This window comes from Adiantum capillus-veneris, chromosome 1 (genome assembly GCF_014529385.1).
Source record: "Adiantum capillus-veneris isolate H3 chromosome 1, ASM1452938v2, whole genome shotgun sequence".
NCBI lineage: Eukaryota > Viridiplantae > Streptophyta > Polypodiopsida > Polypodiales > Pteridaceae > Adiantum > Adiantum capillus-veneris.
This window is the reverse complement of record NC_140931.1, coordinates 53,905,693-53,911,244: the sequence shown is the minus strand read 5'-3', so window position 1 is coordinate 53,911,244 and position 5,552 is coordinate 53,905,693. Positions and strand designations below refer to the sequence as shown.

The window sequence follows — 5,552 nt, the reverse complement described above, 5'->3', positions numbered from 1 at the left end:
ACAGGCTTCTCAAGTTATTCAGTCATATGGTTCTTCATTATCTGCATATGGGCTTTTCTTTTCTTCTTAGGGGCTCATTTTGTCCGGGCCTTTAGTCTAATGTTTCTATTCAGTGGTTGCGGCTATTGATAATAACTTATTGAATCTATAGTTTGGGCTTATAACAAATTGAAAGTTGCTCTTGTCACCCAGAGCTCTAAGTATTATACATCCTTTTGTTTTCAAAAACAAGTCGTTTATACATATAGTTTCAATATCTCCACTTATGAATGCAGCTTTCTCCTTATCTGGCAAGCTGCTATGTAGCGGCCGGGGTTAGACATGTTAGCCCAGTGCCCAATGGAACCTACGGGGTCTGACATTGAGACAAGGGGTTTTAAAACAAGGACAGAAGTGAAGGCTGTAACTAGCGGCAATGCACAAGGCAAAGCGTCTTCTATGCCAGAAGATTCCACGTCTTTGACAATCTCCCATACACTTTCCTTAAGTGACTCTGGGTGTTCACGAGTTTCCGGGGCCGTAAAGCTAAAGTTTAGTCTTTTTTCTTTTGCTTCCGTAAAAATTGGCTTCAATTTCTCTAAAGAAGACCCCCATATCCGGACTTTCAGAATCCTCTTATCTTAATGTGGCAGCGGAAAAGAAAAAGGCCGAGAAGATACGACAAAGGCAGGGCTCTTATCTAAATACTATTGTTATATGGGCAATTCGTCATTCACGTTTCCGTTTAAAGCCAATTTTGTCCAATAAAGGCCGTAAGGCAAAGGACAAGTCTACAGTGTAATAGTAATGAGATAGATTACGTAAGGCTTTATTACAAAGTGCGCTCCGCTCCTTGTGTTTGTTTAACTGCGTGCGAAGTAATAAAGGTTTGTTTTTTGGCTCTTTTCTTTGTTCAAGGCCTTTTCTGCCTCTAAGCAAAAAAAAGGGAATTGCTTGTTGTTCAAAGTATTTACAGTCGGTTAAGTCTATGCTTTTGTTTTTGAGAATAGGCAGCAAAACAAAAGGAAAGCCTTTTTTGCCTTGCCTCATAAGCAAGCTCTTATCGCTCCGCTCGCGCAGTAGAGTGTGTGTTAAAAAAGAAATGAACATTAGCGTAGCGTCGAACCGAAAACGAAGAATCAACCAGCAACCATCTGCAGGTAACACCGGCGAGATCTTCGCTGCGCCGGTCACTCTTTTGGGCATGAAAGCGAGATGGATAAATCTATCCCCCTTTGTTCAATTAGCTTAAGTAGTAAGGGCAATTAGCTTAGTTGGTAGAGTGCCTCGTTTACACCGAGATAGTCAGCGGTTCAAGTCCGTTATTGCCCAGCCTTAGTTTCTATCAATTTGAAATGGAATGATCAATTAGCTTAACCCTTTTAGTTGGGAGGATTCATTAAGCCCCCATCCCTGCCCTATTTGTTCTCTGAAGACGTGCAATTTGACCTGTAAGCTTGGCATGCTTTTTTGTTAATTCTCGATGGCTTATGATCCTGTCGGGAAAGGGATGGATGTCTGAGCGGTTTAAAGAGTCGGTCTTGAAAACCGAAGTATAAAATACCGGGGGTTCAAATCCCTCTCCATCCGTATTTATTGAAATTATACAATCATTAGGCTTCTAGTAAGAAATCGAATAGACAAAAGCCTGACAAAGCAATGCCGCGTGAAGGCAGAAGGCCTACGGGTCGTAAACTCAAAAAACAAGCAATGACGGTATCTAAGAAATAAACATCGGCTAACTCTGTGCCAGCAGCCGCGGTAAGACAGGGGATGCAAGCGTTATCCGGAATGATTGGGCGTAAAGCGTCTGTAGGTGGCTCCTTAAGTTAAGTCTGCTGTCAAATCCCTTAACCCCGGACAGGCAGTGAAGCATGTAGTTTAGATGCTGGCGCGAAGAATCTTACTAGGGCTTGACATGCTGTGAATCCTTTTGAATAGAGAAGAGCGCCTTTGAAAACGCAGACACAGGTAATGCATGGCCGTCGTCAGCTCATGCTGTAAGGTGTTGGGTTAAGTCCTAAGCGCAACCCTCGTGTTTAGTTGCCACTATTGAGTCAAGTTTGGAACCCAGCAACAGACTGCCGGTAACAAGTCAGAAGAAGGTAGGGATGATGTCAAGTCAGCATGCCCCTGTAGCCCTAGGCAACACATATGCTACAATAGCCAAAACAGAGAGCCGCGACCCCGCAAAAGCAAGCTAATTTTAGAAACTTGATTTCAGTTCCATCGATCTCGATATCCTTTTTAATAAAAATCTAAACCATCGTTAACTCTTTCCAAACTCTTATTGGCCGGGCGTATTCGAATCGATTTCCTTAAGGCCATCCTTCTGCCGCTGCTTACTGCGCAATCAGCGAAACTATACCCTACCACTTCACTAAACCAAGCGCATGGCGCAGGAGGCATGACCCGGGGAAGAGCTCTATGATACATTCAGGTCGAACCCCGTGTTTAATAGAAAAAAGCAGAAAAGAGGTAGCCGGATCCACGTAAGCCCTAAGTAGCCTTAGACACCACCAACATGCAGATATTAACACTTCAATACCCAGACGTCATCCATGAAATACTACTTAATTTCACTATACAGAGGAAAGGAAAGGGTCGCCCGGTAAATGAGAAAGGTGATCCCGACTTGTAGGTCATTTCATTTTTGTTAACCCTTAAGAGCACGCTAGGCTTGCCCCTGGAAATCCATAGAATTGAATCGGACTTGGAAGCAGGTTAATTGATTGAAGTAGACTAAACCAAATTATCTTTCTCTCACGCATTCATGGCAAGGAAGGGGAGGGATTCGAACCCTCGGTAAACAGGAGTCTACATAGCATTTCCAGTGCTACACTTTAAACCACTCAGCCACCCTTCCTTAGACCCTTCTCATTTCTTTTTCATTTCGAACCCTTAACCAAAGGTTTTGGAGACCATTGTTCTACTATTGGAACTATTCTCCCAAAATCGAATAATTACTTACGAGCCCTGCTTTGCTGGGCATAGCGAACGTCAAGCAAGGAGATGGGGTAGCGCTTCTTTGCTTTATTCGGAGGTAGCGCGTAATATAAGCGCCGCGTAGGGTGTAAGAATTTTGGGAATGGTTGAATTTTGTTCGCCTCTTCAGCAAAGCACGTACTGTAACAGAAAGAAAAAGACTGCCTTCTTTCTCTTCCATTTGAGCTAGCATACATAGGACTTTGATACTTTGATTGGCCTTTAGCATCCCATCTATCAAGCTGTTTTACGTAATTATGTTTGGCTCGCAGCCTATACTCAGCCTTTCTTTAAGTACCTGCAGAGCCACATCAGTTTTTCTTTTCTTGCCTGGTTGTGTTGCTTTGATAGTAGTAATAGTCATATATTTTACACCGTTCTGTAAGTTGAATTACCACGGTCGCGCATATGCTTATTTCAGTCGGTGAAATTGATTGGTTCGATTCGTTTTGCCTTCTTTTCCACCTATTGAATAGTAAATAAGCAGCGCAACCTGCTATGAATAGAGACAGGATTAAGAGTAACTCATCTAATAAGTACCATGGGTATGTCGCGATTTCCTTGCTGATCTCAATTGAATCTGATGTCGTTGCGGTTGTTGGGCTCAAGTCTACACTATCTGGGGCTGGCTTTGTCGAGCCATTAGGTTTCGAATCCACAGGGTCTACTTTGTCAGGTGTTGTATCTACAATGGGAAGCACGGGAACTGGTTTATTTAAGTCATCATCCTTGTATTCTTGCGTGCGTTAAAATACTATAAAACATCAACTTCTCCTTTAAAGAGAAGGCCCTAGTCCATAAAAGTTTACATTTTTTATCTTCTTCAATTGTATATAAAGTCTTTTCTACTGAATGAACCTCTGAGGTTACCTAATAGTTATCGATAGCACCTTTTAATAAAGCATACACACTAGTTTCTTGAGTAAAAGATCAATTTATTTCAACAACCCCATTAATCGAGCTTGATGCACAGAATTACCATCACTTTGTTTTGAGAGTAAATCTAAGTGCAAACTGCACCGTTTTCTTACATCACGAAGTAACCGGGACAATAACATTTTATTCAATTTCATATGGGTGATTGTAAACCTTAGTTTCAAACACCTATTATCGGGTCAACAAGCTATATAAATTCGAATATTCGGTTAACAATTTACCTAGTCTACTCCTTTTAGCAACAGAGGCTTCTAAGTAATGAACCCAATTTTTATCATAGTTGTAGGTTAAATTATTCGTTTTTAGCATATCTTCTAAGAAACTGAAAAGGGGCGCTGTAGTCGGGGATGCTCATGGGTAAGGTAATCGAGTTTTTGTGGTTTGCATGCAGCCCTAAATCAAGCAATCTACGTAGTTACTTATAAAAACATTAGTATTATGGGAACCCATATATTGTTTTCATCAATCACGAGGTTAAGAAACCACGATTAAGGAGCAACTGCAGCTCTTTTTAAAGAAGATGGCTTGCGACTCTTTTTAAAGCAAGGGTAAATCTTGTCTTGAAAGGCTACTTCCAAGATAAAGTTGGAAAATGAGGGATCGTATAACAAAGAATTAATCATTTTTTCTTCGACAAAAGCACTTTTTCTTTTCCATTCGCCTCACAAGCGGGCTCTTATCGCCCCGCTTGCGTAGTGAACGGAAGAGTGTATGTTAGGAAAACATTAGCCGCCCGCGTTAGAAGTAAAAAAAAACACAGCCCTGCCCTGTAGGCTCTAAAAGAAAGCTAAGCTCTTGTTATGAACTTTAGAGCTGGTGCCCTCTTGCATAGGCATAGGCGTTGAGTACTTGTCAGGTCAAGGGCTTTATCTTCCCTTTTCGTGGCTAGCAATCAAATCGTAAAAAGAAAGGTAAGCTACGCTTTGGCTTTCGGAAAGGTTATGGATACAAAAGATGAAAAACCCGCAGTCTAGTCTCGGATGATTCTTCCCTTTCTGAAGTAAGTTTTAAAGAATGCCCTAACCAGATCGATTTATCTATTTCACGTAATTCGGTTGGTTACGTGTTTTTCATAGCACCTTTTATGTCGTGCTACATAGGGATGGATTACCTAAAATCAGTTGAATTCTTAAATTATGAAAGGAACTTTCACACGACAGCGTTGAATGGAGCGAATCATCCACCTGAGAAGAATAAGATGTGGTTTTTAAAGAATGCTTTGATACTAGTGTATCCTTTCTATACTCCAGTGTTTTTGGAGCATCCTAATGGTTACACAGAATGGTTAAAACCTTAAATACTTTGGGATTGCTAGAGATGAATACTTCCCATACGTGTCCTCTAGGAGAGATTAGTTTCTTATGAGTGCCTAAAGAATAGACAATCAACACTTTCTCTTTTAACGAAAGGAGTCCCAAACGCTACAACGCTTTCCCTTGCTATACCGTCGCCGTTGCTGTTTTCGTAATGTTTTGCGGATAAAAAAGCACTGAGGTAAAGTAATAGACAAAGAAGCACTATAGTAGGTGGAAGGGGCTTAGTTTAAAAAGCAAGCCAGTTAGTCTAGTATCAAGAGTGGATACCTCTTTCTTTTTTCCTTCCATTGTCTAGACTACTATTACCTATATTATTTGGAAGTTGATCTAAAAAAC

At 41.1% G+C, this 5,552-nt stretch overlaps 2 non-coding genes across 2 annotated transcripts; one reads left to right on the top strand and one right to left on the bottom strand.

Moving 5' to 3' along the window:
* Positions 1 to 1,487: 1,487 nt before the first annotated feature.
* TRNAS-UGA (transfer RNA serine (anticodon UGA)) lies at positions 1,488 to 1,569 on the top strand. The gene has a single exon. It is a non-coding gene; the product is annotated as a tRNA-Ser (tRNA).
* Positions 1,570 to 2,758: 1,189 nt separating this feature from the next.
* TRNAS-GGA (transfer RNA serine (anticodon GGA)) lies at positions 2,759 to 2,845 on the bottom strand. The gene has a single exon. It is a non-coding gene; the product is annotated as a tRNA-Ser (tRNA).
* Between the last annotated feature and the right edge of the window lie 2,707 nt (positions 2,846 to 5,552).